This window comes from Aquarana catesbeiana, linkage group LG01, assembly GCF_042186555.1.
Source record: "Aquarana catesbeiana isolate 2022-GZ linkage group LG01, ASM4218655v1, whole genome shotgun sequence".
In the NCBI taxonomy this organism is placed as follows: Eukaryota; Metazoa; Chordata; class Amphibia; order Anura; family Ranidae; genus Aquarana; species Aquarana catesbeiana.
Genome location: NC_133324.1, coordinates 715,758,176 through 715,775,884, shown reverse-complemented (window position 1 = coordinate 715,775,884; position 17,709 = coordinate 715,758,176).

The window sequence follows — 17,709 nt, the reverse complement described above, 5'->3', positions numbered from 1 at the left end:
CATAGATCAATCATTTACCCATATAAATAGGAATGGTCGGAATGGTCACCCGCTGCCATCTCTAATAAATTACAACAACACTCAATGTACTAAAACAACAAATGCATTAAACTAGTACAAGGTGTTATTATAAAATCTTTAAAAAATCTTAAAAACATGCATATGATAAAAAACATACAATAAAACTTATAAATATACAGCATTATTTTAAAAAACTCATTTATCAGAAATAAAACAATTGAGGTCGAACTCAATGTTTAACCCTCTAGGAACTCCTACTTTTGTTTCATGAATCCATAGAGATTCTCGGCGACTCAATTGCCTAATAAAATTTCCGCCCCTCCAATGTTTCGAAACTTTTTCTATACCCCAGAAATGCAATTTCCTCGGGTCCCTATTGTGGCATATTCTGAAATGTTTCGATACATAATGTGACTTTAAACCTTTTTTGATGTTATTCACATGCTCCGCTATACGGACGCCCATAGGTCGGGAGGTTCTTCCTACATATTGCAGTCCGCATTCGCACTGCAACATGTACACTACTCCCACCGTATCGCATGTAATTAAGTTTTTGATCTGATAGGTTCTGTTAGTGGCAGTAGCATTAAATTCTTTTCTTTTCTTAACATTAAACTTACATTGCCTGCATGCTGGGCATTTACCGCAGGCATAGAATCCTGACATGAAGCTAAAAATTCTACTCTCTTTAATCACCGGAGGATCAACCACACTTGGGGCAATAATGTCCCTCAAGGTGGGAGGTCTCCGATATACAAACCTAGGACGGGCAGGGAGGGTGGGGCCTAAAATATTGTCCTTTTTTAAAATATCCCAATATTTTAGAATAATCTTTTCAACCTTCTTATGCTGAATGTTATAATCCAGGATAATCCTGTATTGAGGACTCTGTTGTTCTGTATTCATATTATTTCTTCTGTCCGAGTTTTTTACTAAAGAAGATCTATCCATACTGCCCACTTTTAGGACTTCCTCTGCTATAAGCGACCTAGAGTATCCCTTCTGTAGGAATTTTTCTGCCATATGGTTAGCTTGTGAAAAATAGTCATCATCCAGATAGCAGTTTCGCCGAAGACCAATAAACTGTCCCCTGGGGATGTTAAGCAGCCATGAACTGTGGTGGCAGCTATCTAGGGGTATATACCCGTTCCTATCCGTGGGTTTACAATAGTTTTTAGTCCTGAAACCCCCATCATGTTTAAAAATCTCCAGATCAAGGAAGGCTATACTAGAAGCATCAGCCTTCCATGTGAGACAAATATTCTTAGTATTCCCGTTTAACCGAGACATAAATAACAGGAGACTGATCATGTCCCCCTCCCAAATCAGGAAAATATCATCTATATACCTTTGGTAGCAGACCAGTTGAGCCGGTCTACTACCAAAGACGCAGTCATCTTCCCAAAGTGCCATAAAAATATTTGCGACGCTCGGGGCGAAACAAGCGCCCATAGCAACCCCGAGTATTTGCAAAAAGAATTTGCCGCCGTACCAGAAATAATTCCTGGCAAGGCAAAACTCCAAGGCATTAAGCAAGAAGTCCTTTAATTTACCTGGCAGATCCGATTTGTCAAGAGCCCACTGTACTGATCTGATAGCATCGGCATGCCCAATTATCGTGTAAAGTGAGCTGACATCAGCTGTCACTAATAAGCTATTATCTTTACACGGTACTTTCTCAACAACTTGTATGATATGTTTTGTATCTTTTAGAAACGCTGTGGTGTTGGACACCAGGGGTTTCAAAAAGTAATCGATATACTGACCCAAACGTGCTGAGACAGAATCGATACCGTTTACTATAGGTCTGCCTGGAGGTACTAAGGGGTTTTTATGAATCTTAGGCAGGAAGTATATGATTGGTCTTCTACAGGCACTAGGATTAAGGTAAGATGCCTCCTTTTTATTCAGCACTCCCCTAGTTTTACCTAAGGAGATGAGGGCCTCCAAATCTTCTTTATACTGGATAATAGGATCCTTAGTCAGAATTTTATATGTCTTCCTATCTGATAATAGACGATCCATTTCTTTCTGATAGTAGGATTTACTCATAATTACTAACCCCCCTCCCTTGTCTGCGGGACGGATTACTACGTTCTTGTTTTTCTCCAAAGAGCTAATACCTCTTTTCAAAAAAGCAGGATCTCCTACTTTTCTGACCTTCATTACCTCCAAATCGCTAATGACCATGTTTTTAAAGACTTCTACATGTTTATGGTCATTTTTTGGAGGATTGAAGACAGACTTGTTAGCGAGGTTAGAATGTATACCAGGGGGAATCATAGGGCCCGTCAGGGCAGACCTCTCTCCAGGTTTGGATAGAAAATATCTCTTTATATTTAGGGTCCTTACAAACTTCTGTAAACTAATATATGTCTTAAATTTGTTAAGATTACATGCCGGGGCGAACTTTAAGCCCTTGTCTAGGACCTTTAATTCTTCATCCGTCATGTCTATACCACTAATGTTGAAAATACCAGTCCCTAGTGGGATCTTTGTTTTTTGTGTTTTTCGTCCTGCTCTTCTCCCTCTCTTTGTCTTCTCTTTCCCCCTTGTCTGTTTCCTGTTGGGGTGTATTCCCCTCGGTCTGGCCATTGGGGTTGAGGGTTCTCTAAAAAATGATTCAGATGGTATATCAGAAACCTGGTAACACAATTTTACATGCCTCCAGTTCACACTCAGCCCCACTTATTTGAAGCATACCATATGCTCAATATCTACGTTTACGCAGAAATTGCTCGACAGACGATAATTTTTTTAATCAGGCTGACCTCTTAAAAAATAGATTATTGGCCAGAGGCTATTCTAGATCACTTCTAAGGAAGCCGTTCAACAAAGCCAGATCAAGACCTAGGCTTGATCCTTTGTATAAACTTTCCCCCAAGACCTCCATCCATACGGTTACATTTATTACACGCTTTTCTGCTCATGAGTCATGCCTACGAGCATCTATTTCTCACTATTGGCACCTCTTGGCTGAAGATCAAACACTTTCTAAATACGTATGTCCAACCCCCAAATTGGTGTTCAGATGAGCTACTTCTTTACGAGATACGTTAACATTTAGTCATTATTTGAATATTTCAGATCGTTCCCCCAGATCTATCTGGGGAAAATACCAATGTGGGAAATGCAGCCATTGCCCTTGAGTTACAGAGGGTAGAGGCATCTGCTTACCCAATGGAAAATGGCACCAATCCCGATGCTAAGGCGACTGTTCCACCCGAGGTGTCATTTACCTAATGACATGTAAATGCCATGTTTTTTACATTGGCAAGACCATCCGTGAATTTGGCAAGAGAATCAGAGATCATGTGTATTGCTCTGGATCTGGCAAAATTGTCACCTCGGTTACAAGACATATTGGTTTGCATCATAGGTTCGATAACAGTTCAGTTTCTTTCTTTGTGCTCAAAGTTATTCCTCCCAATCCTAGAGGAGGTGATTGGGATAATATGATTTTGAGAGCAGAAACAATATGGATAGAGAGATTATCAGCTACCCACTATCCTGGAATTAATTAGATGAATTCATGTAAACCCTTTTTATAGATATGAGTTCATTAAGACAGGATGTGATATGTGGGTACATGTCTCTATACCCCCCTTTTTTTAGGGGGTTCTTTACTTATCTTCTCCCTGCTTTTTCTCCCTGATTGAAACTATGCCAGCTGTTGCTATTACTGTTTCCCTAGCTGTTGTTCAGTTGTCCCTAATCCTTTTTGGGACTGGATGATTGCTATATGCTCCCGTATTTTCATAAAAAAGATATATATCGGCACTAGTCTATCAGTTTTCTCAATCTACACAATTACCATTTTAGGTGTTTATATAGTTATCTATGTTTTTGTTTAAAAAAAATATTTTTTCCCCTATGCTGTTTACCCATGTTTGGGAATGTGTTGTTCCCTGCGGTACTGTCCCCTGCCATTGGATGTCCAAGTTATTCTGGGCAAGTGTGATCTTCTGTCCCAGGACGTTCCCTGTCCATCCACCAGATGGTGGTGTTGGACGTCGGTCGTCAATTGGGACAGGTGAACGGCATCCTAGAGAATGAAATTCTCTCTGGGTATATTTGCCACTTTCGCTGAAATGCACATGCGACATCGTATCTGGTGACATCAGTGGCCGGCGCCAGTGCGCCGGGCCGTGGCGTTTTCCGGATAGGAGCCAGGCCTATATAATTGGAGTCTTCTCCCATTTACTGGTTGTGTGAAGGTGTGGATGGTAGCGGTGCATCTCTTTGGAGCTGGTTTTGAGGTAGTCGCTATGTGAGGTGTGGGCTGTTCATGATCTGCTGCAATACCTTCCTTTGAATCTTCTACATGTAATTCTTTATTAACCTATCTTACCTGTCTTTGCTTGGACCTTTGCTGTAAATGATCAAATATTTGCCTGCATCTTAAACATCTTAACAGGGTGAGTGTCTCCTTACTGACCATTTTTGAGTTTATGCTCCCAATGGGATTGTCAGTTGTGTCTTTTCAATTGAACACACAGCGTTCTCAATATCGAATACCTTAGAATTTGTTGCAATATATTCTTTATAAAATATACAAAAAAGTGTAGCGCTATAAACTCCAAAAAATTAAGTTAAATATATGGTGTTTAAACACCATATAAAAGTGTATATCAAACAGTTAGATTTTATTATCAAGAACTGTGATGTACTATATATGGTACAAATACTGTGTACATATTAGAAAACAAAGTGAACAAACAATGCACTATTAGTGTAAACTACTTAATAGGCTGTATACATATATACACTCGGCTCTACGGTTCTTTAGCAGAAACGCGTTGGGTGGACCCCTCACAATTACCGCTATTTGAATATTGTGCCTTTGATGATCTTCTAATATGTGAGTCTATTTTTGATAATTTTTAAAATAAACCAGTGCTTACGTTATCACGCTATGTGGGTTTTTTTATCTATTTCTCGCATGATATACGAATACCCATTTGTGGTCTTTATTGGAGTATAATTTGTATGCCGTGTGGGTAACTGTAGAGGCTCAATTGCTATCTTGGTTTGGAAACCACTGAGGATATCAGAGAAGACCTATCATCTTGACCAGTTGGTCATCAAGCCTGTTTTGACTTGGATGACGTAAGTCTTCCCAAGTCAACTACCTCTGGTAAGCCTCTTGATGCCTTCGGTGACGGCTTTTGAACCACCAACAGCTTTCCTGCCCACTTTTGTTGCTTTCATACTTTCACCTGCCTGTTTGATCCAGCTGATCCCTTAACCATAATATTCAGATTGACATTGGTCTCTTCTAACTATTTGCCTTCGGTAAGCCCCCTAAGGCCCTCGGTGGTGGCTTCTTCACTTTTATTTCATATCTTCTCAACAACATTGGTGGACTGTACTTTATATTATCTTTAAATGGTGTCAACCTCATTTGAACTCTTTGGACTTTATTTTATCTATATTATCATTTTCAGATTTATATTATTCATATATGTACACAGTCTATTAAGTAGTTTACATTAATATTGCATTGTTTGTTCACTTTGTTTTCTAACATGTACACAGTATTTGTACCATATATAGTACATCATAGTTATTGATAATAACATCTAACTGTTTGATATACACTTTTATACGGTGTTTAAACACCATATATTTAACTTAATTTTTTGGAGTTTATAGCGCTACACTTTTTTTGTATATTTTCTAAACACTTGGGTCCATAGGTGTGTTGGCTGCTATTTTCATTCCAATTTTTTACGTAGCGCCATATTATTTATATTCAATATATTCTTTATAGCTACCCCTCATTAACCTCAAGCTCCCGAATTCCATCTTTGAGAATGCCGCTCCCCCCAGGCTTCATCACCATGTCCTCTATGATAAGCATCTAGTAGGTGCGTACTGTTTGAGATTTTTTATATATTATTTAAATTTTAATCAAATGTGACTTACTGTGCATGGTGACCATGCGAACTGTAGGCACACTATATCAGCAATAACCTTTTTGCTGTATCATTTATATTTCTCCTGTGTGCTTATTTTTGACAGTTTTTGTTTATTCTGTGTATCGGGACCTGGCTTAAACACTCGCCCAGGAATGGCTCTTAGGGGCCTAGGATGCCCTACTGGTTTGGGTTGGTCCTGTGTTGGTAAGCGTCACATATCCATTCTATTTGGGGAAATATATATAGGGTGGAAACTATATGTTATGTGCTATTTAATTTGAGTTCCTGATTTTGGATTGGCTCACCTCTATGGCAGACTGAGTTGGGTCTTTTGCTTGTCCAAAATCTGTGTAACCAGTACTGTATCTATTTGTTTTTCTGTTTTGAAGCTTGATTATGTATATATGTTTGTCTTCTATAGAGATATCTACACACAATATTCTCTGAAGCATACTCCTGAAGAAGCGGTCTCCCCGCAAAACATGTAGAGGTTGAACTGACCTAAGACGAATTTTGGATCCCTCCTTCATGGATGGATACACGTCTGCCTACTCAGTTCTTTTTCAGAGAATTTAGGATATGTGTATTGTACTCTTTCTCTATAGGACTTTTTTAATCATGCTTTTGTCTTAATAAATTTATATTTTTATACATATGTGTATGTGAGTCTTTGCTGTACCATGCAAGTTCATAGTTGCCTCAGATTTTCTGCTTTTTTCTCAAAGATTTCCCTAAAAGTTGGAGGTTAAAATTAAAATTTGATAATGGGATTTTGATTAAAAAGAGTGAAATTATAAATGCGTGAAGAGTTACTGAAATTAAGTGATGAGTACTAAAATAAATTGCTGCATATGTTGAGTCCATGAAATGCTAAAATTTGAGAGAAAGTTTGTTTGAATAACAGTCAGAGTGACTGTTCTGGATATATTGAACTTTTGAATTCCCAGAATTTCAATCGTTAAGTGTTAATGATATAATGTTGTTTATTCATCAGTGTTTTGTTGTTGATGATCAGATATAGTTGCAAATTTGGGAGGCTGACTTCTGAGTCAGAATATGTGTTTGGGTAAAATGTTCTGTTCGGAGACCCTCGGGTCCGCTTGGGTCCTGGGGATGGAAGGAACTGCAAAAAGAAAACTGGGAATGCTATGGGCCCTTCCTCATTTTCCTGATGAGAACAATGGGTTTTCTATCCTCCTGGACTAATAGATGTGTAATAATGTGAGAATATTGGTCAGCCCAGGAGTACTGTAAGTCAAGGTTGTGCGACAAAGCACTCCGGGGAAAGGGTTTTCTTTTCTTTTTTTTTCTTTTTTCTCAATTTTTTTTATTAAATTTTAACAGAGTACAATTATAGACAGTAATCATTGTCATACAATTATATATATTCTTATCAGGTTCATTATACAGAGAAGTATGACAAATTAAAACTTAGATATTTGAGATGAGATTCAACAGTAAGATACCCAAGTGGGTTTATTGGAAAAAGTTCTGAGTGCCTTCGGTCGGCTCCGAACACCCCAAATGGGTTCAAACTGTGTCCGGAGAAGAGAGATGGCACCCTCCATTTCTGACTATTATCCGGCCTCATCCTTCTGTGATATGTAAGGGTAATGATTACAGAAATTGTGGCTGTTCTAAGCTTATTAGAGTGTTGCATAGTGAAAGAAGGGACCGAATATTTACTTATGAAGAAAGGGTGTTTATTTGAATTAGATATCTCTAGAGTGATGTAGGCTGAGGTAAGTGGTAAGAGAGAGGGGGGATAAAATAAAAAGGGGGAAAGGGGAAGAGTGGAAGGGCCTGGATAAGTTATGGGGGGGGGAGGAGGAGGGGAGGGCGTTGTGATCAGGATCCTCTCCGGCTTCCATCTTCTTATTTATTAGGGTATTTTGAGGACCTGTTTGGGCGATGTAGATTTCGATAGAGCTAATATGATGGGTAATAAAAGAACTATTTTGGAAAGGGGCTTAGAAAATTAAGGCTAATGTACATTGTTTTAGGTGTATTAGCCGTATTTATTATTTTGAAGGGTTATTGAGTTTACTATATTCAGATGACGATTGAAAGTGGAGCCAACAACTCCATTTTTGGGTAAATTTAGAAGGGTTTTCTTGAGCAATATGAATTAGTTCTTCCATTTCTGATATTTTCTGGATTTTAGCAAACCATTCTCTTAATGTGGGTGTATGTGGAGAGTTCCAGTGTAGGGGGATGCATTGTTTCGCTGCGTTTATTAAATGCATTGCAAGTGATTTGTGGTATGTTTTATGTGGTAGGGGGGAGAGATGAAGCAAAAATTGGGCTGGGGAAAATTCCAGATCATAAGATGTGACTTGTGAAGTGATTCTATGTATCTCCCTCCAGAACGTTTGTATAAAGGGGCAAGACCACCAAATGTGTAGTAGAGTTCCCTCGTCTGCCTGACATCTCCAGCAGTTCGACGATGTCTCAGGGTAAATTTTGTGTAGTAGGGAGGGAGTACGGTACCACCGTGAGAAAATTTTGAAGCCATTTTCTTGTGTAGTAACGTTTCTTGATCCTTTATGTATGTTGAGGAATGATTGTTCCCATTGAATCGCTGAGGGTGAGATAGAGAGGTCTTTTTCCCATTTTTGACAAGCTATGTCCTGGTTAGTCTGTATGTTTGTGAAAAGGAGATTGTGAGTTATAGAGATTAGGTGGGGTTGGGCGCTTGTTTGGTTACATAATGTTTCAAAAGGGGTAAATGGTCTCGAACAAGCAGATTGTTTGTCTTTTGATTGCAGGTAATGAGCAATTAGAGTGTATGTCCAGGGAGAAATGGGTGGTTTTCCTGTTTGGGCAGAGATTTGGGAGGCAGTAAGGATTTTCCCTTGATGGAAGAATTGGTGTGCCTTTATGTTGTCTTGTGGGAAGTTATCAGAAAGGAAGCGTTTATGCATTCCTGGAGGAAAATCTGGATTGAGTTTCACAGGAGTTAGTGGGCTTGGAGTAGAGGATATATTCACTTGAGAGCAAACTTTATTAAAGCACTTAAGAGTGGGTCCTATTAAAGGATGGGAAAATAGTGTCACGGGGATATGCTGTGAATTCATCCATGGCAGGGAAGCTAAAAGTAGTGTTGTAAGGGATGCTTCCAAGGCAACCCAGTCTTTGTGATGTGAGTGAATATTCCAATCTACTATTCTAGTAAGATGAGTTGCATTGTGGTAGTTGAGAATATTCGGAAGACCTATGCCGCCTAGGTGTTTTGGTTTGGTGAGTTGTTTAAAGCTAATTCTGGGTTTACTTGGCCCCCAAAGGAATCTGGAGCATGCTGATTGATATGCTTTGAAGAACGTTTGAGGAATTAAGATGGGGATTGTTTGAAGGATGTATAGAACTCTTGGTAAGGCATTCATCTTTAGTATCGCGGCTCTGCCGAACTATGAGAAGGATGGGTTATTCCAAAGTTTGAAGTCTGAAATCAATTTGTTCAAGATGGGTGTATAATTTCTTGTGTATAGGTCTGAAAGTTTAGAGGGAAGTTGTATTCCCAAGTAGGTTATCGAATCTTATCTCCAGTGAAAGGGAACATTTTTTTTGCATTGGTCTACTATTTGGTGAGATAGGGAGATGTTGAGTGCGAATGATTTTGCGAAATGTATTTTAAGGTTGGATAATAATTGAAATTGTTTGAATTCTGATAGTAGGACAGGTAAGGTAATCAAAGGTTGTGATAGGAACATTAATATATCATCCGCAAAGGCGGCATACCTGTATTCCTTAATGGGTGTGTTTATACCATGGATGTCTGGATTGAGTTTTAACTTCGGAGGAGGGGTTCAAGGGTAAGAACAAAAAGAATAGGGGACAGGGGACAGCCTTGTCTTGTCCCATTACGTATGTGGAAGGCATTCGACAGAGTGTTATTGACTCTTACTTTAGCTGTAGGATTCGTATATAGGGACAGGATCAAACCCGAGAAGTAAGGTCCAATTCCTATGGCTTGTAAGACTGCTGCCATATAGTCCCATGCCACTCTATCGAATGCCTTCTCGGCATCTAATGAAAGAAAAAATCCTTTTTGGTTGGTATGAGTGATTATATGATGTAAATTGATTGCTTTGACTGTGTTGTCTCTATCTTCTCTACCTATGACAAAACCTGCTTGATCTGTGGACACAAGAGAGGGGAGGAGGGGAGTTAGTCTATTTGCCAATATTTTGGAGAATATTTTGACATCTACATTCAGTAGCGAAATGGGTCTGTAATTTCCTGTATTTGTGGGGTCCTTACCTTCTTTGGGGATGACTGAGATATGGGCTTCTAGCATTTCTTTTGTAAGTGGATTAGTAGGGGATAATGCATTAAGACAGGGGCTTTTAAGTATATCTGCAAACGTCTCGTAGTAGACTGCTGAGATGCCATCTGGGCCTGGACTTTTGCCAGGTTTCAACTGTTTGATTGCTTGTTCCCATTCTTCTGGGGTGATTGGAGATTCTAGGGATGTAGAAATTTCGTCTGGGGAGAATTGCTCTAAAAAGGCCTTAATTTCGTCATGTCTTTTGGACAGGTGTGTAGGCAGAGAATTTGTCGCATTTAGGGAGTATAGAGATGTGTAATAGCTCTCAAACTCTTTCGCTATTTCATGATTTTTTGTGATTGCTGAACCTGTGTGCGAGCTTAGTCGATGTATTGTGTTATTGGATCTTTTTGTGCGGAGGGCCTGAGCGAGCAGGCGGCTACATTTGTTTCCGAACTCATAAAAAAGTTTCTGAGAGTGCAAATTTCTTCTTAAGTTTATGTCCTAGCTCTTCCTGTATTTGCATGCGCGTTTCTATTAAGTCTAGATGTGTTCTCTGAGCTAGGTTCTTTTTATGAGAGGCTTCTAGTAGTTTAAGTTTGGAAAAAAGGTCTGACAGTACCCTTTTCTTTTCTTTTTTTATTGCCACTGCCATGGAAATTAGTTTACCTCTTATTACACATTTATGAGCTTCCCACTGTGTCAATTTGGTGGTTTCTGGGGTGTCGTTTTCTTTAAAGTAATTGGTTAGGCAGGTGCGAATTTCTATTTCATTTATTTTGTCTGTTAGGATAGATGGATCTAGTCTCCAAATGGGAATGTAGGTGGTCTTTTCTGGGAAGACAAGAGTGAGCGAAATGGGATGGTGGTCGGATAATGTCATTGATTCAATGGATGCAGCCTTTAGTGTTGGAAGGTCTTGTTGTGTGAGAAAGAAGTAATCTAGATGGGAGTATTTATTGTGGGGGGTAGAAAAAAAGGTATAATCTTTTTCTTTTGGGTGTAGGGTGCGCCAGGTATCGTGAAGTAGTAGCTCTTGGAGGCACCGTCTGATTTGTTTGATCGCTTTGTAAGGTAGGTGGGATGTGCCTGAGGAGGTATCTATTAGAGGGTCGAAAGTCACTGTACCAGTCTGGAACATCTTTAAAGTCTCCCCTAATATCAGAATTCCTACTTGGAAAGTAGAAAGAAGGTGGGTAATTTTGCGGAAGAACGGCACCTGGGCCGAATTGGGGCTATAAATATTTGCAAGTGTGATTGGTGTGTTTCTAAAGGTGCCCTTGAGAAAGATGTATCTGCGCTGTTCGTCAATTAGAGAATCCGTAATTTTGATTGGCACATTTTTGGACAGAAGTATAGAAACCCCTTTGGATTTCAAAATTGGAGAGGTGGCATGAAAACTGTGGGGAAAGGAATGATTAGAGAATTTTGGAGTTGCGTTAGTGCGGAAATGGGTCTCCTGAAGGTATATTACGTCAGCCTTCATTGTCCTCATGGCCGTCAGTACTTGGGAGCGTTTCTCTGGAGTGTTGAGACCTTTTGCGTTAAGGGACAGTATTTTCAATGATATATCGGACATTTTGGGCTTCAAGGACGTCATTATGATGAAAGAGGAGGAGTTAGGGAGTGTTGATAGAGCTTCTGGGAATGGAAAGCCGGAGAGGATCCAAAAAAAAAAAAAAAAGGGGGATAAAAGGGAGAGAAAGAGAGGGTGTGTAGTGGGGTATGAAACCGGATGTGGAGATGTAAGTACACATCCACTAAAAATATTAGGGGGGGAGAACCGGTACGTGTCAACGGTCAAAACAAAGACCGCTGTATGGAGTAGTGGTAGGAGTCATTCAACTAGTGGAACAAGGTGAACGTCTCCACGAGGTCAATGAAAGAGTAAGTTTGGTGCATCCTGTTTATGATCAGGGGACCAGCAAAGATGAGAAAAATTTTTCTCCCCTTCCCCGGCCCTCCAATTTGGCAGTAGATTATTTGTTTGTAATTGATTGGACATGAGGAGGAGTCCGAGAAACTTGCAAGGGGGAAGGTCTGTCTGGACTTTGTTTTAGTATATTATGTATATTTGAAAGGTAATGTATGTAAACTTAGACCTAAATGGTCGTACTTAGAATATAAGCTAGTTAGTCAGCTAATTGTGTAAATAACACTTTAATACTTTAAGATAGCCATCTTGGATAATATGTCACTCGTTGACTCATTACTGTAAAGTATATCTTAGTGTGGCAACTAGTTAAAACATAGAACCGTAACCATTATAACCATTATAAACATTCCAACTGCGGTGATACTGGGTTAGAAAATGCTGCAGTGAGGGACCCTTGGGTCACTGTTTGTATTGTCCGAGAGGGGCACGTAAATCTCTAGGCCCATTAGTTGGGGCAGTTTCCCCAAGTAGTGATTACACATGTGTGTATTACGCCAATGCCTTCCTATAGGGAAGGTGTTGTGTGAGAAATTGTCATTGCCTACTGTGGAGAGGCAGTCTTTTATAGGTTGGAAATAAAGTGGAACCTTTACCTTTTCGTGGCCCTCTCGGATTTCACCCTATTCGGACATCAGTGTAACATTTAGGTATTACAGGTGAAGTATTACCAACTATAAAAGAGAATAGGAGTTAAAACAAAAACAGTTAATAAAACTATAACCACCTTATATCTCTATCGTGCTTTCAGCCTATAATGGGGAGGGAGGGGTAGGTGAGAGGGGAGAGGGTGGGAGTGGGAGAAAGGGATGTGGAGAGAAGAGAGGGGATAAGGGAGGAGGGGGGAAGGGGGAGGGAGGAGAGAATAAGGGTTGTAGTGAAGCACGTGTATAGCTGGTTATGAATGACAAAAATAAGTTCAGCGGTTGTCTTCTGGCTGTCTTCTGGAGTCAGGTCCTCCGATCAACTTGTCTGTATCAGTCTAGTATGGGCCTGTCTCCTTGCTGAACTTTTTGCTTGAAAAAGACTAGTGTTCTTGTCGCCTTGTGTAGTAGATGTAGTTGAACAAAGTTTGAAACACTGGTAATCCTTTTCTGGTTGTGACATCAGTTTCCTAGTGTCTAGGGTATGATAGCGTCATGTCTGATCCAGAAAAGTAGGGGGGTTATCCGAATTATGGCAATAATATAAAGTCTAATAGTTATTGGATGATCCATTTGGTGGCCTGAATGTAATGCAATCAAGGAAAAGGTTGTTAAGGCTGTGGAAGTTCTAGTTAGTGGTATCCCGTTCGTTGTTTCCTCTTGGGGGATATATGGGCGCAGTGTTCCATCATTTGGATGTTAGGAATGAGTAGAATATACATGTTGATTGTGTAAGAGCAGTAAGTCTCAGGTTAGTGAGGGGAATACTTGGTGTCATATTCATGTTGTACAGCAGGTATGAGCTCTACGTATCTCTCTGGTTAGGTTAGACGTGCCCTGCGGTGGGCTGGTGAAACAGTTGGGCTGCCATTACGAGGCATTTCTGAGGATCTCGTATTTGTGCGAGAGGGAAAGTGGTGTGGGCGGCGGCGACCCAAAGTGAAATTGCCTGCTTCATCTATTCCTTCCATGGATAAGGCTCTGTTGAGGGGAGGTAGGCGAAAGTCACTGTACCAGTCTGGAACATCTACAAATGGGATGTCCAGGGTACTGAAGAAATGTTCCAGATCTTCTGGTACTCTGAGATTCGCAGTGTGACCTTGATGAGTCGCAGATAAACAGAATGGGAACTTCCAGCGATATAGGATTGATCTGGCCCTTAATGCTTCCAGCAGGGGCTTTAGTTCCCTTCTGCGTTGGAGTGTGATATTAGAGAGATCCTGGTAGATTTTAATTTCTGTGCCTTGAAAGATTATTTGGTTGCGACCTCTGGCTTTTCGAAGGATTTCTTCTTTAAGTGGGAATTCAGAGAGACAGCAGACTGTGTCTCTGGGGGGGTCTGTGTCTCTGCCTCTCGGGCGCAATGCTCTGTGGATGCGTTCGAATGAAATCAGGGTACCAGGGGGCCTTTCCAGGAGATTATTAAAGATGTCTGCAACTGTTTGAGAAAGACGACTGGGGTCTATGGCTTCTGGGACACCCCTTACTCTCAAGTTGCATCTTCTCCCCCTATTGTGTAGGTCTTCCATATGGCGATTAATCTCCCTCAGATGGATGGCATGCGATTCTGTGACCTGTTGTACTTGGCAGAGGGAGACATCATGGCGGGCCTGTGTTGATTCTATGTCATCCACTCTCAGTGCTATTGCCTGGATGTCTGATTTTAAATCAGAAATGTCTGCCTGCAGTGTACATTTAATATCAGCAGCTACACTGCGTAAGTCATCTAGGTTAAGAGCAGGAGGGGTTGGCGGTGGTCCCTGTTCTGTGTCTATTGCGGCCGCCATGTGAGCTCCGGCGCGCTGTGGGCTGTAGCTGGGGGAACGGGACGTACGAGCGGAGGTGGCTTGTGAGGCCTGCACTCTTTCCCTGGGCCGTGAGCAGAAGATCTCGGGGATCTGAGCACTTAACTGAGTCCTCAGAGAGCGGGAGCGGGTCACTGACATACTCCTCGGCGTCCTCACCATGTCCCAGTAGCTTTTTGAAGGGGAAAGTTCTGTTCAGCTGTAAAACGCTAATGTATAAGGACCTCGTGGAGCGGGAGCTCTTGTCTCACACGTCCATCTTGGATCGGCTCCAGGCCACGTCCCCCGGGAAAGGGTTTTCTATGACAGTCTGGGCGAGATGAGTTGTGTGATGCTTGTCTTAGTTGAACTCGGGCGATGCAAAATGTCAGAGTGGTATGTTTGAAGAGGACAATGCCAGGGTGATTACTGCAGTAAAAGTTTGTGGCTTATTGCTGTTTCCTGCAAACGAATATTGTTTTTTTTTACTATATAGAGCTTTCTCTTGCATTGTCTCTGGAGGTAAAGAGTGGCTTGAAGGTTCCTATTATAATTTCAGTATGTTTCTAAATTATTTCCCTTCATTTACACCCGCAGAAAAAACATAATAGAGACATAGAATAAACATGTCATTTTTTCAATGTATGTTTTAGAATAACACTGTCTAAAAAATATGTAAAATAGCTTAAAGCAACACATTTTATTAATTGAGGTCAAGACAAGATACAAGAATAATAGATACTCGAGTTGGTATAGCTATTGATGCACTGTATTTACACAGAGAATGTTTCTTAATACAGCACTAAGATGTCATAATTGACTGTGCTAATGTTATATACATTCTATGTACAAAAGGTTAGCTGTGACACCCCTGCTGCATTGAACCTTATAACTTGATATATTTTGATTAGTATATTTGCTTTTAGTATTTCCACAGTTACACATACAACCAAGTAACCTTGGTTCATTTAATTAAATCCTATTATAAACAGTGCATTATATTCAATACAATCATTGCTAACAGAACATAAATATTAGAAAAGCAAAGAAAGAAATGGGTTTAGACGTTTGCAACACTGCAACAATTCACAAGAATGTGAGAATGCCATTAGAGGGACTTTTTGATGTGAGGTTGGAGAACATACCACAACTCGTGTTCAGATTTACATTCAGGTTCAAAATACTTTATTAATCCCAAAGGAAATTATAAAGATACAGTTACATTCAATAAAGACACAAAATCAAAATACTGAATGAAAACAAGACACAATAACAAACAGCAAGTTAATGTTAATTAATAAAACAAATTAAAACTAAATTAATACTGTAAAATCCATATCATCCTTTGAAAACATTACATATAATAATAATAATAATAATAATAACACAGATTAAAATATTGCTGTGGCAACTCCTGTAGGTGGGTTTTGGCTTCTAAGGAAGTTTTCTGTTTACTTTCTGTCTCAGTGACACCTTGTCTAACGCTGACTAGGGATTGTTAAATCTGCCCAGGTTCGATTTGCAGAAGGTTCATTAAACCCTGTTTGAGATTTACAAAATCTGAACTTTAGCAGCAGATCTCATTGAAGTTTATGGGGGACTAAATTTAATACTTAATTCTGGCCATTTTCAAGGCAAGCTATTCTCAAAAAAGAGCATAGGAAGTTGTTTTCAATCTCTCTTTATTAGATTTTCACTTTTTTATATAAAACAATTAATAATACCATTACATACCAATTAAACATAGACAATTTTACGACATATCCTCCATACATCAGGTATAATTTTTTTTTTTCCTTTTTACAGACTGTAAATACATGTATATTCGAACCTGATCCTTAACCCTTAGGTTCTATCCCCCCCTCCCTATTCCCGCCTTACTTTTGCCTAATATTTACATCCGTACCTCTTTCATACAGACAACAAAACCACATACACACAAAAAAAAAACAAAAAAAAAAACCCTCGTTCCTTCTATATATTTTATAGAAATTCTAATATTTCTCTCGATGACCGAAACTCACCCCATTTTTGCCAAATTACTGGTATTTGATTTGTTATAAACCCTTCATCTCTTATCTGTTTTTCCATATGTTGAATTTCGTTCATTTCGCATATCCATTCTGCTATTGTTGTTTTTTCCAATTTCTTGCTATTAGTGTTCTGGCTGCAGATGTCATGTGGTGGATGATATCTGTTTTAATTGTCTTTATTAATTTGGATGTCAATAACAAGATTTCCATACTTGGGATCTCCTCTTCTCCTGATACTTTATAATAAATCTTGAATATCTTATTCCAGAATCCTCTCACCAGACGACATCCGTACCATATATGTTCCATCGTTCCTTTTTCTGTTTTACATCTGCAACATAAGTCTGTGTTTCCTTTATTAATTAAGTTTAAGGCTACTGGGTGCCTATACCATCTCATTGCAATTTTGTAATTTCTTTCTTGATATCTATTTGCTATAGTTTTTCTGTGTATAATTTCGAAAAAATTTTCCCATTCTTCCTCTAATAAAGACTTACCCATTTCTGCTTCCCATTTCTTTATGCTAGTTATCTCTTTAAGGGGGCTATTCAGAATTAGTTTGTCATATATCTTTGATAGTTTCTTAATTGGAGCCTGTTCTTCCATCAATAATTTTTCAAATTTAGTTAGTGGTCTATTTATCTTAGATAGTTTAGGCTCTATAAACGTCCGTAATTGTTGGTATTGCAGCCACTTATTCTTGTTTTCCAATCCCAGTTCCCGCAACCTGGGTATTTTCTCATTCACAAGGACTTGTACCAATCTTGTGTGTTCAGTTTTATTCCATTTCAGATAATTTGTGACCCCCATAGTTGGAGGGAATTGAGAAACAATGGGGTCATAGGTCCGATCATTGTGGAGAGCTTTCCCCCTTTCACTATAGCGTCCCATATCTTTAATGTAGCATTTACAAAGAGTGTTAATTCATTTCTTTTTGGTCTTAAGTGGGGTTTTATCCATGGAAGAACTTTTAATTGGGGCCCTATTATTTCCTCCTCCATACTAACCCAATGCTTCATTTTTTATTATGATACCAATCTACTATACTGGTCATTGATGCTGCCTACAGATATTTTACACAATCCGGTAACGCAAGTCCTCCGTTT